Here is a 15260-nt window from a genome sequence, read left to right on the forward strand (position 1 = left end):
AATGCCAAAAATCCCCTGTAGCATGTTTCCAGCTTTCCAGAGCAGTCTGGGGAAGGAGCTTGTTCACTGATTGCCACAGATACATAATGTCATAAAATGTCATTATTAATATATTTGCTTTATTAGGCAGAATAATATGAATTCTTCCTTCATAAATTTTTACACTAACTCCTCCCTACACAAGGCTCTGGTTGACAAGAATTGTAGGTCTAATTATTGGAACATGTGCTTGAATGTGTTTTAATGTCATGTTTTCCTTTAATTGTATTATATTGTAAGCCTGCTCTAGAAATAACACTATTAAAGTTCCCTTTCAAAACAAAGATCAATCAAAGAGACAAGCAATTATTTCATTATCCTTAAGAAGCTCATAACATAATGAAAGGAATGTTAAAAATAAACTAAATGGGTGTACTTGATTGAAAGAATAGATCAGTCCTAGTGACTTTTCTCTGAGAGTAAAAAATTATCCAGGATTACATTTTCACAGCTTTCAGTACATTATGGATTCTCTGTTTCTAATAATTAAGTAAGGAAGACTTTTTTTCTGTAATAAACTGAGAATGAAATTAGCAACAGATGTATCTGAGGAGCAGCAAACACTCAGGATGAAAAGCCAAAACTGCAGTTCTGAGGGCAGGTGGGGTTTGACTGAGTCCTCCTCTCCACATGTGACTCCACACCATCCCTGCTGGTGAGCCCTGGAACCCTCTTGAAAGGAGTTTTGCAAATCTTTATGGGCCTTCTTTGATTTTTTTTCCCAACTTGTTGCAACATTGGAGCCTTTCAGAAGCTCAGATACTGAAGGTAGAAGCAGTGTAGAGGCACATCAGAGAAAAACTTTTTGTAACAAAAAAGCCTTCCCAAGAAACTGTAAGAAGAAGAAGCTGGGCAGGTAGGATATGGGTTAAGGGAGGAGATTGTCTCTCTTCTCAGTTCTCTGTCCAAATCTGACTTCTCTGGCCAATCTAAAAGGCAGCACGAGGCAGCCTGGCTGCAGAAGGTGAAGGCAGCTCTGGGACATTTGTCAGGTGTCACTGGGGCCAGATGGACTCTGCAGCACGGAAGACAAAGCTCAGAAGAACCAGAAAGAGCAAATCTCTCCTTTCACAGGCCCAGCAAAGTGCCTTGCTTCCTGTCTGCTTTCCTCAGTGGAGGGGGAAAAGCAGATAGAGGATGAGGAGTCTCAATTCAGCACCACTGGAAAGGCCAGGTGGGCACCACTGCCCTCCCTGTGCCCCTGCCCAGCAGCCATCAGCACCAGGCAGCCATCAGAACTGTTTTCATGGGGTCACTCTGAGCCAGCCGTGCTGGGAGCAGCTCTGTTGACATCTGCCCTACCTACACAGCCACTTTTGCCAGCACAGCTCTCCCAGGGGGATGTGTTTTCACTCCTTGCAGCAGAACTGGGCTGGCAGTGCCTTCCTGCTGTTGGCTGGACCTGAGCTTGAAGCTGGAAATAGTCAGTGCTGCTTACACTGAAAAGTGGTACACACATTCCTGCTCAGAATTCTTTTGGCTCCCATTGTTCCCATTTTCCTGAGAAACTCTTGAGAGGAGTGAGAGCAGCTGCAGGTGGCCATGGCACCAGGTGTGGGGCAGGTGACATCCCAGGTACCAGGACCTCGTTTGTCACTCTGACAGCAACAATAAGGGTTCCAACATGACTAAACTGGGCCCTGACTTCCAGAAGGAAAATCCCTCTTGGCATCCCTGCATCCCAGCATGGCTCCATTGTTGGTTTAACCAGTTTCTCAGTCTATGTAACCAGTTCATCCTGCCTGAGGTGTATGCATCAATATTTATTAGAGTAGACTCTCATGGATTGTGCTTGCTGAAGAAAAGTCTCTGTCTGACACTTTTCATCCTTTCTTTTTCTGTTTCTTTCTCTGTGAGGGGGGGCCTTGCTGTGGCAATTTCTTTCACATGTTGAGACTGTTGTTTTTCCAACACAAAACACTATACATTTCAAAAGCTTAGTAGGAAAGAGATATTTCTAAGTCATGTTTCTTGCCAGAGGAGTAGTGAACACTAAATGTTGGCTGTAGACAGTGGTAGACTTGGGATTTGGTAGTTAACCAGTAAAAATATTAAAACAGGCAAAGTCTGTCATCATGTAAGAGACAGCTTTCAACTTTACTAAATGTCTTTCTACTTACAAAGTTAATGGAAACCAGTCACAATGATAAAATCTGTGATTGTCTTAAATAGAAAGAATTCATGGTTCCTTGTGGTAGAAAGGAGACTGGAATTTAAATTCTTGGGCTTTCCCTCCTCATTTTTAATTCCTTTCATTTGATTAAAAGAAAGTTTTTAAAATGAACAGACCAATGCAGTAAGAAAAGAGAAACATACATCTTAGCAAGATAAAACCCCAACCCTTTTAAAAAATACCCAAACCGTGCAATTATGAGAAATCCAACAGCCCCAAAACATGTGGACCCAGAGCAGATAGAGAAGGTAAACAAAACCTTGGGCAAAAACGGGCAAATGCAGGAATGTTACTGGAGAATTCCTGATAAAAACATGACAGGAGAAACCACCATGCAAACCCCTTGCAGCTCGGGAAAAAGAACAGCAACAAAAAGAGGCAGAGATGGGAGCCGCAGATAACAAAGTGGGGAAAATTTCTGAAGACATCAGGGAGAAAAATAAGGACAAAGAGAAATCTAACAGATTCAGATGTGCTGAAAATCCAACTGAGTAGACAAAATAGTGAGGGAAAGCAATTGTGAGAACATGGAGTTGAGAAGCTGTGATGGCTCTGGAGAGCCTCCCCAGTCACTGAGCATTACCAAAGGAGGAGGAACACCCCGGATCTTCTGCCTCCCCTTGGACATCTCTGCCCAAAGGAGGAGGCTGTACTGTGACATAGTGCTGCTGTTGCAGCCTTGCTACAGCTCAGGTCTGGAGGAAATTCTCAGCTCTTGCTCTCACTTTGTGAGAGAAGCTGTTCTTTCAGCTCTTTTAGCCTGGTGCAGGACGATCCAGGCTCAGTCCCCTGCTCGGGCTCTGAGGCAACAGCAATGGCCCAAATAACAAATAGCAGAGTAAAGTCTGATCTCACAGCATCAAAACTGAATGGACTGACTCTTGTTAGCCTAGGAAAGATAATATTAGCCCCTTCATGGAAGCCAAAATTCAAAGTCAGTTGGTGTTTAGTGCGGATTTTTGTCTGCCCTCTGGAATAGTCTTTCTGAGTGATGAAAGGGGAAGTAATATTTTCTAGCCTATGAAAACTTCTATTGTAAAAATGGTCTAATCTGGTCTGTGCTAGAATGAAGCCATGACTCCCTGATGTTTTGCATTAACAAACAAAAGCTCTCATCACAGCACACATTAGCCCAGTGACCTTGACACCTGCCTGTTCAGACCTACTGGTGAGGTCAGCTCCCCATACCTCAGCTGGGTCACCACAAGGTTCTTCTATCTTAATCTGATGTTCTGGAGGCTTTTTGTAGTGGAACTTGAAGGATCCAGGGTCTAACCCAGGCCAATGACAAAACAGGCTGGGATTAATCTCTGAGAGGTTTGGCAGTGTGGTTTAACAGCAAGGTAACTAAGAGGTTATCAACTGGGGGTGTTTTTTCATTCATGGAGAAATGGATTCTCCAGTGAGTGAGACTGTGAAAAACTCCAGGGGAAGAATCATGCCTCCCTGAAGCAGGTACCTACAACAGGTGAGTCAGGGCTCTTGCTCCATGGACCAGAAAGAGCAAGCTCAGGATTTGTCCAGCTTTAAACACCCATCGTTCATGTGGTTCATGTTCAATTAGAAGAACCCACCCAGAGGACTGTGACATGTTTGGATCATGTCCTACAAGGGCATGTGCATTTGGAAATAAAATTTACTGGGGAAAAAAAGGTTAAGCCCTTTTATTTGGAGGAATGTCTATATTGCTGCTTCTCCAAATTATAAACATTTTCTTTCAGGGTAGGGGAACCATGTTGGTTCTAACAATACCTGAGGAAGGTTTCTCAGTCCAGGCTAGAATTGTTATCAAAATAAAGAAAACACCCCAACCACAAGAACCAAAAGGTACTGCAGTGATAATTGTTCCTGTTGGAAGAATCTGAGCTTTATTTGGGAGGCCAAAACAACATCTGAAAGCCAGAGAAACAAACCTGTCAAAATGGCATTCACCAAACCTGTGACTCCTCTTTGTCTCTCCTTCTCCTGATGCTCTCCTGCATTTTACTGAGCTGTATCTTAGCAATGCTAACATTACACTGTTAAAATACTCTGGTTACCTCTGCAAAAGTTTAATTTTACTTTAAAAAAATACCTCAGCAAGTGGTCAAGTGTAGCTGGCACACATTTATGCTGCAAAATAGCTCTTAGATGATTCCTCTTAAATGTTTAAACTTAGTAATTCCAGGCAATTTTGAGAAATATTGATAGTTTTACTAGTTTTTAGTAGTAATGGACAGTACATAATTACTAAAAATGTAATATTTTTACACCTGTGTTCTTTTATGATAGTGTTACTCCTGTGCAAAATTAAATGTCAGCAAGAGAAGAGTTATTCTAAAATGCAATTTAACATAACTGCATTATTACACTGAGGAGGTAATATGGTGATTTAATATGGTGACTAGTCACACCTGAGTAACTAAAGAGTTTGTTTTTACAGGGAACCACTAAGTTTACTAAAGCAAGGGAAAAGTATTCTATTACAAATAGATTATGTTGGTGCTTTCCCTCAGTTTGGTGCAAAACTTCATATAGAAGCAGGGATTTGACAGAAGCCTAACTGGGGAAAAGTTTTTTTTTAAAAAAAGCAAAGGAAAAAAGTTATCAAAGCAAGGTCACTAAACACAAAGTACTGTGGAGGAGAGCAGCCAAGGACCTTCCTCCAGAGCTGTGGATCCATGCTCTGCACTAAAACCCCACAGGAGCAGGGGCACCCAGCCCTCTTTGGGGTGAGACTGGCAGCCCTGCAGGGCTGGAGCATCTCCACCACTGCCAGGAGTCATTGGGCTGCTGGCCAAAAGCCACTCTCCACCCACTGGAATTCAGAGGGCTGGAGAATCTATGACAGCTCATTTCTAGAATTCTGTTCAACCCAGGAACACCAGGTGCTGAATGAATGCAACAGAATGTTAGATTTTTTTCATCTAGAAATTTCTAGAAGGAACCTAATTTGCTGATACTGTAAATTCAAAAAATCTATGTTGTGAGTACGTGGTTAATTGGAGCTAATTGCAATGCTGAAGTTCTTATTCTGACTGGGAAAAGTTCTGTTTTACTTGTGGGTCTTTTTAAGTTAAGTTTGTCCACTGTGTCTTCTTTATGAGGAGAGAGACTGAACCAAGTGAACCAACAACTGAACCACAGATTGGAATGTGCCATTTATGTCATCCACCATTTTTTTCTGGTTTTTCCTATTTCAACAATGTGGAAACTAGGTTTTGGGGAACCTCAGCCCAATAACAGCAGAACAATTCTGGGTGTCTTTCAGGATAAAAGAACAGTGTGCATCTTTATTCTACAGAAAATTGTTCTGCTTTCTCCTGAAATGGCCTCTGTATTTTTTTAATAACTTCCTTATTTTCCATCAATGCAGTTTCCCTTTGCTGATTTCTTGCATCAGACTATTCACTAGATAGGAGGATGTAAAAGAGAATTAAAAAATAAAGAAAAAATAAGGATCTGTTCCCAAAGACAGTAAAAACAATGGGAGTCAAAGAAACTGGCATTGACAAAAGATTTTATTTCCCTCAGGAGAGTAAGAATGATCCTAGCCAAAATTTTATAAAACAAAGATTCCAGTAATAAGTCCAACACAGCAGAACATAAACTGGCATCACATTTAGGTTCTTCCTTCCTTACTAACAGTGGCACACACCTCAGATTATGCTTGATGAGTGAGGTAAAATTGTCATTATTGTAACAACTGCATACAGCATGGTCTTTAATCTTGCTATGGGATTTTAGGCTGACTACTGTACATATTGCTTCTGACTGCTGAAAGCTGAGGGTAACCCCTAAAAAAAGATAAAATCTCCCTTTTTTTCGGCTTTGGAAATTACAAACAGAAGAGCCTGTGATGTAGAGACACACACAGAGGGAAATGATCTGAGAGAGGCTTTAATAAGCTAAATAAGTTCATCCTAATGTAGATTCATGTCTTCATTAATTTAGTGGATGATTTTCAGAAGAGTGAGCTTCTCTTTCTCTGGAGTAGGCAAAATGCAGCTAAACTCACCCCCTGCTGATTTGCTATGGGTAAAATCATCTAGAAATCACTTAATCTGAAAGCAAAAATCCTCTTATTTGGAAAAATACTCCCTTGAATAAGCTAAGCACAGGCAATCGTGTACAGAAGATGGTGTTTCAGCTGGAGATTTTCCTGCAGCACAGTCCCAGCCCTGCGTCTCTCCCCTCACTGCACACCATGGCTCTCCCTCCCCTGGCTTTGGGAGGGAGCTCTGGCTGTCTCTGCTCCAAGGAAAAATCCAGTCAGAGGCTGGAGAGGGGCTGGGAGCACAAACCCTGAGAGGAGCCCTGAGGGAGCTGGGGGTGCTCACCTGGAGAAAAGGAGACTCAGGGGTGCCCCCATCACTCTGCACAGCTCCTGAAAGGTACCTGTGCTCAGCTGGGGCTGGGCTCTTTCTCCAGCAGTACTGATAGAACCAGAGGACACAGCCTCAAGAGAAATACAGGTTGGATATCAGGAAAAAGTTTTTCACAGAAAGGGTGATAAAGCTCTGGAATGGCTGCCCGGGGAGGTGGTGCAGTCACCATCCCTGGGTGTGTTTAACAAAGCCTGGATGTGGCACTGGGGGCCAGGGTTTAGTTGAGGTGTCGGGGCTGGGTTGGACTCCATAACCTTGAAGGTCTCTTCCAACCTGGTCATTCCGTGAAATCTCATGACAGGGAGCTGTCCCATGGGGTCACATAAAAGAACAAGCAGCACTCAAGAAGCAGGCATGTCTCAGTGCCAAAGCTCTGACTGAATGGCAGCACCCCTGTTCCCATCCCAACCTCTCCACAGTGCCCATCCAGCAACAGCCAGCCCCCACGTGCCAGCTGCTCCTGTGGCATGCAGAGCAAGACACACAGGGAGGGAAGAAGAGCTCCAGCCCAACCCATCACCCCAGCACCCTGTGTGCAGTGCAGGACGTGCTGGAGCTCTGCAGGGAGATTCAGAGTAGCGCAAAACTGGTTTTAAAAAAATCCAAAACATATCTAGTATGGCAATAATTGGCCAAGGGAAATTTAATGCAAAATAACTGTTGGCTTGGATGTTTTTATCTTCTCTGGAACCATTCAAATTTGGGGAATTGGCTGCCTCTGCACTGTAATAGCTTCAGGGTAGCTGTGGGGTTTGATGAGAGGTTGTGGTCAGGGGGGTTTTGTTTGCAGGTGCTGTGCCATAGGTCTGAGTGGAATTCTCTCAATGGGATACTTCATTCTCCTTAGCGCACTTGGAACATAGAAAGTACACTAAACCACACTAATTCACTTAAATAAACACGTCCTGTATCTCAAGGGTAATCTAAGAGTGCTACAAACTATTGTTTAGCAGCAGCTAAACATACTTGCTTTTGGGAAGCTGGATTTCAGAAGTTGATTTCAACTTCCCAAGTACCAAATATTGTTCTTGCAATTAAACACTCTTCATTTTTTTTTTTTCTCCCGAAGCTTTTTAAAATATCCCCTGATTAAAAGGTGTCACATTTGTCCATGCAGCTTGTAACTGACATTTTTATTATTTTGTTTCATGATTTTAACAGGATGCTGGACATTTACATTTGGAGGTACACTAAAAACCTACAATCTTCTATTTGATTGCCAGGATATTTTTTTCTGATTTCATATTCACTGAAAATGATCAAAAATAATTTAGCTGCAGTACTTGCCTACAATAAGATAAAGATATTTTTCTTTGCAGTGCATACTCCATGATGGTCTTTGCTACATAACAAGCAAATATCTTTGCTGGGATCTGACAGGGGACTCTGCATGAGATGATTTATGCTTTGTTCTCATTTGATCAGGTTAAAGACTTTTCATCATTTAGTGACTCATTTGTGTCTGGAATCCCTACATCTGTTGCAGCAAAGCTGGTGTTATGGATTGACTGGTGAATTAGTATCAGGCTTCACTAGTGAAGAATGAGACTTTCTTTATCCCCTCCCAGTCTTTAAATGGTGTTGCTGGTCCAAATCCATTAATGGTTTTGCTACCATCCTCCAGCAACGTGGGAAAAGAAAAGACAAAGACTATTCATGTCAACAAGAAATCGGGAGGGGGGAACAAAACCAAACCAAACCAGGCTTTCATAATCAAAGAAATGTCTCTGTCCTGACACAGTGTAAAGCAGGATAAAAAAAATGAAAAGTATTTATGATTCCCCAACAATAAATATGCCTGTAGTGTGAAAAACAGCATCAATAATGCAGAGATAACTGACATGCCATTTTAACTGCATGTTTCAGTTGAAAATTTTGAAAACTTACCAAAAAACCTCCCAGTCTGAGGCATACAGAGCCTGTGTTCACACTGGCACATGATGGATGCCTAATGGTTTCCTCCAGACAACCAACCTTAAAATATCTTAGACCTTATTGTGTTGTTGGTGTTTATAGTTTCTACTGCAGACAAGCCTAAGAGCCGAGGGCCACAACTGTGCTGGGAATGGCAGAAAGAGAGAAAAAACAGATCCTGCAGTCTGAATAAACCTCATCTGTCACCTGTTCTTTCCTCTAGCTGATGATTTGTGTTTTCTCCAGCGTGACTCTTCAGTGAAACCTCTCTGAGATAAGAACAACTTGTTGCTGACACACCTGTGTGTCACTTTTAGAGGGTTGTTGAATGAACAAACAACAATACACTGAGTGGAGCTTTATTTGTGCCTGTTTGGGTTCTTGGGGGTTTTGGGTTTTGGTTGTGTTTTGGGGTTTGTTTTTTTTTTTTTTCTGAGAGGCAATGGACTCCAAAGGCTTTTGGAGTATTTACACTCAGCTGAGTTTTTTAGAATCCACAAAATACAAGCCATATTAACCAATAAATTATATCTTCTGTGCTATTGTGTAATTCCATTGTAATTCTCTGGAATTCTATTGAAATTCTTCTTGGAGATGCCTCTGTCCTTTGCTGGATCTGGCCAAGGAATTGAATGTGGGCTAGTGAGGAGCATTAATGCAGTGATGGAACATGTCCACTCACTCCATTGTGATTCCTGGCAGCCAGCTTCTTTTCCAATATCTCTCTTAAAGGCTGTGGCACTTGAATGAACCAGCACTAGTCAAGCAAGGCACTAGAAGCCAATTCACCTTCTGCTGCCTGACTTGTGAAAAATATTTCCATAGAACCATAGAATCATCGAGGTTGGAAAGGACCTTCAAATTATCCAGAGTCCAACCATCCACCCAGCACTGCCACTGCATCCCCTAAACCACAAAGCCTCCCCTGGCCCCTGGAGCTGCTGGTTATGAGGAGGAGTCTCACCTGGAAGTGGATGTGTTCACTCTGCTCCCACCACACTGCTTTCATCTGGCTGCTCCAGGCAGTGGCTGCTTTACCCAAAATTCCCCACTGCTCCCTGAGCAGCACTGACCACCCCACTGCCAGGGTTAGGGACACCAGCAGCACTCTTCCCTCAGCACAGCTGAGTGAAATACACTCCTTTAAAAACAGGATGCAGGCACATCTTAACCAAGCACGTGAAAAATCAAGGCAGGGAAAGCCCTTTGCTATCTCCAGCCTGAGGCCAGTGCTTGCTTTGGTGCTGTGAGTTGTGTGGCACATCAGTCCCTTGGCATGATCTCTTGCATGAAGCCCCATCCCTGCTCCTGGTGTGCCAGCCCCACCTCCTGAGCTCTGCCCTGCCTGACTCATGTGGCAAACTTCACCCTAAGTTGCTCTCTGCAGATTTTTGCTGCCTGATTCTGCCCCTGCCCACTCTGTCTTTTACTGAAACTGCCTGTGCGTCGCTCAAACCCACAGAGTCTGTTTTGCTTCTTCACTCAACCCTGTCATGATCAATTGTTTCAGCTACTTTGAGTTTTCTGTGGAACGTGTGCCAGTTTTATTTCCAAGAATGCAACATCACCAACATTTTTCAATTATTCAGATAGGTTTTAGGCTGTCATCATCTCCATCTCCCTGGAAGGAATTACTCACACTTGCCCTACCTCTGGTCCCACTGACACTAATGTGATGACATTGACTCTGCAAAGGTTACTTCCAATTTCAGCAGGAAGGAGAGAGCAGGATCCATCCCTACTATGCTGCCTCTCCTGCCATGTGGAGCAACGCTGAGCTGCTCAGTGCATCTGGTTTCAAAACAAAACCCTCTACAACAGACAAATATGTTAAACCTTTGAAAGACTTATTTCCAGGTTTCAACAACATTCTCTTCAGAAATGAGCACTTAATGGAGTTCATTTAAGGTTGTTGAAGCCACAACTTGCTGTCAGCACTATTTACCACTTCAGTGGCTCAGCTAGAGCCTCAGCTGTTGTGAGCCAGTTCAGTGCTAATAACGGAGTCCTCCTGATTTACATCAGCTGAAAATCTGACCGAGCTTCTGCCAGGCTGACAGTCTTCCTCTGCTGGGTTCCAGTAGCTGTTTACACGCTCAGGCAGTGCAGACAGAAGTAAAAGCAGTTTTTCTTCTGCCACTCCTGTCTGTGCCCTATTTTTAAAGTCAAACCAAACAAGCGTGGCAGATGCTGCAGTGCAGTGTCCTCAGTGCAGAGTCTGTGACTGGGCAGAGAGCAGGATTGGCTTTCCCAGCCCTGGAATGCAGCTGGAGCTCTCCTCAGTGGTGCCTTGTGCTCCCCTCTCAAGGGCTGCATTCAGGGTCTTTTCTCAAGGAAGAACATCTCCATCTCTCACTGCAATCCCTGCTCCTGCACTCCTTGGCTTTGCTCCTCTGGGCTGAGAGGCAGGGCCTTCATTCTTTCAATCATTACTTTTTAATTCTGTTTTCCAGGAAGAACAGCTCAGTTCCTTTACATCCACTGGGCTTCTTGCTTGCTGCTGCTGTAATTTCCACTCCTGCTCCCAAATTAAAGAGCCACAGATCTTGCCAAAGCCATGGCACTGGCCTATTTCCAGCCATGCAGGTTAAAATTGTCAACATTTTTTCACTTCAAGCCTTTTATCATCTTCCAGGGTTCTGCCCTGGCTAATGCTGTGTCTGAAGCCTGTAAAAAAACTGTATCATCAACTTACAGAGCCAAAGCCATGCAAAATGGCAGCCATCTGCTTCATGGCAAACTGGCAGTGCCCAGTAAGCTGAGAAGTGGATGATTTTAGGGAATAAAACCACAAAGCCTTCTGTCATTTATTTCAGTGGTAACATTCATTTTATTCTCTTTCCCCCCAGTTTGCCATGGAAATTTGCTGAGAGCCATCACGGGAGGTTTTTGACCCTCTGAGTTATTGGGTTGATAAAATGTCAGCTTACAGCTCCTGCGGAAGCCCAGCTTCTCTAACAGTGGGCAAGAGCTGCTTGCAGGCAGATCCAGAGCTCCTCTCTTGGAAGGTACCGAGGGAATGTGAATTTCCTGTGCTCATCCCCATTATTTAGTAGGTGCAGAATGGTGGCAGCACCCAGTGGGTTGTGCTGAGGGGCTGGGCTGGAGCAGAGGGCACTGAGCTCACGGACAGCACACCAGAGGCCCTGGGGGAGCCCTGAGCTGTCATCTGGGGGAGAGACAGAGCTAAAACTGGCCTGGGGGCCAGCTCAGCCCTTGGGGTGGAGAAACCAGGCTGCAAAAGGGTGGGGAGGTTTGTTAATTCACTACGTGGCCCCAAAGCAAAAAGCTGAGAGGCAATTTTTTTGAAACTGCCAATACCAAAATGTTTTAAAGAGAAAAGAGTGAAATCCACAAGCATATGTGATTAGTTTAATAATAAGAGCATTGCATTTGTGGCTGTGCCTAATTTCCCTTCTGAAGGGTGCATTTTTACCATTTTAAAAGATACCTTTCTCAAAAAAACCTCTCATTTAAAAACACAAATCTTAGACTTTTTCTTGATTGCATGCTTCCCTCAGATGCAGCTTTAGATGGAAGTGTTGTATATGACATGAAAAAACTGTGGGAGCTGACAACAATAAATCTTGCTTAGAAGGGCTTCTGCCACCACATTTGTGATTTCTGAATTTAATTTTAATGTACAGATCTCACATTTTTGTGTCAGTTTTTAAGGGCATATCAGGATATTGTGCTCCAGCACTGTATGTTAATGGATTCCTGCCTCCCTCCAGGAAAAATGGAATATTTCTTCTCTGAGCTTTCACGCACTCTTCTGCCAAGTCAGAGCAGAAAGGAAAAACTGTGTACAATTTTTTATTAGGCCAAATGTCAATTTGTTTTTCTGAAATCTTTACCAATCTCCCTGGCACTTAATATTAAAACAGAGAAAAAAAAAGGGCAGAAAAATAATAAGGTTTTTATTTCAGTCAGCAGTGCCTGAGACATCCAACAGGCCATGGCACATGGAGAAACATTTCCCTCTTATAGAGGAAAGGGGGGCAGTGAAAGATGCTGAGAAGGTGGACAGCAGCTGGGTAAAAAGGAAAGGTATAGAATCACATTGTATTTTAGAGCCTTTTAAGCCAGTTTTCATTAATTTCTGCTGAATCTGGATAAAGACAGCACACCTCCCATTTGGTCAGATCTGGGTCTTTCTCTTGAAAGATGAGTTTTTTCCATTTATAAAAGGATTTCAGGTTGGAAACCTTCCCATATTTCCAGCTTTCTAGACAGCACAGCATGAATGAAAGCTGAACTTTTTTACATATTAACATTGTTTGGTACTTGGTATTTGAAACAAATCAGCACAGGCACCTTGGTCAGCCAGGAAAGCCCAGCTGGGCCAGGTATTCCATTTGACTTAAGAGCTCAGGAGTTTGTAAAATTCATTTCAAATGCAGGGGCCACTGAGAGCTGCTTCCCTCTCTTGGAGCCAGCCTCCCCCAGCTCTCTCCTGGCCACGGGCACACTGGATCCTGGCACACCCTGTGCAAGGTCTGGGCATCCCAGTGCCCCCTCTGCCCTTTGGCCAGCCTTGCAGTACCCCAGTGAAGCCCAGTGCACACATCCAGACCCCTGCCTGCATGACAAGGGTGCAGGGCTGCTCTGGGCTTCAGCTCCAAGGAAAACACTGCCTGGCTGTCCAGTTAGTCCCTTTGATAAAAGAGAGACAGAAACAGGTTTGCTTTTTTGCTTCCTGAGGCTGTAGAGAGACTTGGATAAGCATTGCTCCTGAGTATTTAACACAAGAACTTGTATCTAATCCAGATTTGGTTTAGACAGGGACAGCTCTGTGCCCACAGCTACCTGTCAGCAGGATTTGTGTCATATTAAGAGGTGCCCAGCAAGGCTCAGAAGCATCAGCTGCAGATTTAAGTGACTTCTATGACTTGTGACTCTTTTGTATTTTCAGTTATACTGGTTTTAAGCAGGGAAAGGAGCCTGGATTTTACTTAAAAGGTCTTTACTGCAGAGGCTCAGTGTGTTAGCTCAGTGTGTTAGCAAGCTTTGAGATCACTTTTGTCCACTGGGTATTACAAAGGGATTCATTTTGGGACCTCAGCCCATGTCAGGGATGTGTGGGGAACAGAATCCATCCTGTTTCACTGTGAGCATGACACGGGCTTTGTGCAGTAATGCCATGCCCAGATAGTGGATTCTGTTATGAAAATATATGTTTGGATATGTTGGATATGTTCTGAAAATATGCTCCATCACCTGCCAGGCCCAAGTGCTATATTCCTGTTGGGACTGTGAATTGCTGCTGCTGGAACAGCTCTCTCCCCTGGCCCTGGAAAAGGGGGTGTTACTGCTTTGCCTTTGGTGTTGACTTCCCCTGCTGTCGAGAGGGCACTGAGGCACCTCAGTGACAGCACACAGTGTAAAACAGTGAATCTAGTCACTCGCCCAGGAGTTATTCTTCCTGATGCATAGGAACATTTTTTTTCCATTGAGCGCCAGTTAAAAGCCTACAGAACCCTTGCACCGAAATCCCAAAGAAACCTGATGTCATGGATCCTCTCATTAATCTTTTTCCAGGGCTGTAAAAGCACTAACTCATCGGAGGGAGGCTAGAGGTGCTTGAAAGTAAGAGATTCACTCTGATTCTCCATCGCTGCTGCCTTTCCCCATCTAAATGTGACAAAGGTGCCAGGTCCCTGCAGACCTGGCTGAAATCAGCCCACAGCCTGCAGGGGGGCAGGGGCAGACACCTCTGTGCAGCTGAGGCACAGACCCAACCTCACTGGAGAAGGAAGTTTTCCAGAGAGCTAGAAAGAATATACATCCATGACAACACAAGCAAGAATTCACAACTTTTCCTTTGAAATAGCACAAAAATGTGTCCAAAGGATGGAGGTGCTCCTTTGCCTAACACCCTACCTTTCTGAAATTATTTCACCCAAAAGTACAGCTCCCAACAAAGAGCTTTTTGCCCAGCTCAGATCTTTTCCATCTGGTGTGGTCTGTGCAGGATCCATTCATATTTGAGCCTTCCTGGATAATAGCCCAATGAAGTGATCTGGCTAGGATAAAAGAAAATGGTGAGTTTACATTTCCCCCTTCTGGCATTCTTACTTTCTAGTATATTTTTAGTAATAATCCTGTTTACAGAAGAGAGGTTCCCAAGGAGTTACTATATGTTAGACAAAAATAATAGCCATAGGCAAAAAGTTTACTTCAAATATATTTCAGCAGATATTTATACTCTACTCAATTCAAAATTTTCTTGTAAAATATCTGGTTTTCTCTACTCAGGGAAGGAAGGGATCATTTGAGGGAAAAAAATTAATATTTTCAGCCTTTTATTTTTCTGCTAAAAATACCCCTGGATTTGGCCAAAAGAAAAAATATATTTTCAACAGAACATCAGTGACCTCTCCAATACATGGGTAAGTAATAAAAGGATGGCATATGGCCCAAGCAATGTGCAATCAAAGAGATCTTCAGGCGTTTTTAAAGCCCTTTCTATCACAGGTGATAGTGTTGATTAAGTTCCCTTTCATCTTTTTTTTTTTTTTTTCCCTGTGCTTCAGAACCCAGCTAAAGTATTGTCACAGATGATTCAGGGAAGAGGGAAAGGTACCTCTCAATGGGTTCTGGCAATGAACCCTTTATCACCCCAAGCTTTTTGGGAATGTCACATTGCTACAGGAGATTAAGAACCACCAGGCAGGAGATGGGGTTAAGCCCCTGTCTTCTCCTTGAGGCTTGCATGGAGACTTGTGGTTTTCATTCTGCTTTCTGCAGCAACACCAGCTTTGAGT

At 43.5% G+C, this 15260-nt stretch overlaps 1 protein-coding gene across 5 annotated transcripts in view; it reads right to left on the minus strand.

Moving 5' to 3' along the window:
- Positions 1–15260, minus strand: part of LOC135306853 (serine/arginine repetitive matrix protein 1-like) — a 64108-nt gene that overhangs the window by 16940 nt on the left and 31908 nt on the right. For 2 of the 5 annotated variants that reach the window (XR_010367602.1, XR_010367604.1), the window contains exon 4: positions 5818–14519. The exons of 1 other annotated variant lie outside the window; for it this stretch is intronic. The gene's annotated coding sequence lies outside the window, so the exon portion shown is untranslated. Of the gene's footprint in view, positions 1–5817; positions 14520–15260 lie in introns of those variants that run through there. 2 more of the 5 variants (XR_010367603.1, XR_010367606.1) reach the window with 2 other exon arrangements.

The sequence above is a fragment of the Passer domesticus genome, chromosome 8, assembly GCF_036417665.1.
Source record: "Passer domesticus isolate bPasDom1 chromosome 8, bPasDom1.hap1, whole genome shotgun sequence".
Taxonomy (NCBI): domain Eukaryota; kingdom Metazoa; phylum Chordata; class Aves; order Passeriformes; family Passeridae; genus Passer; species Passer domesticus.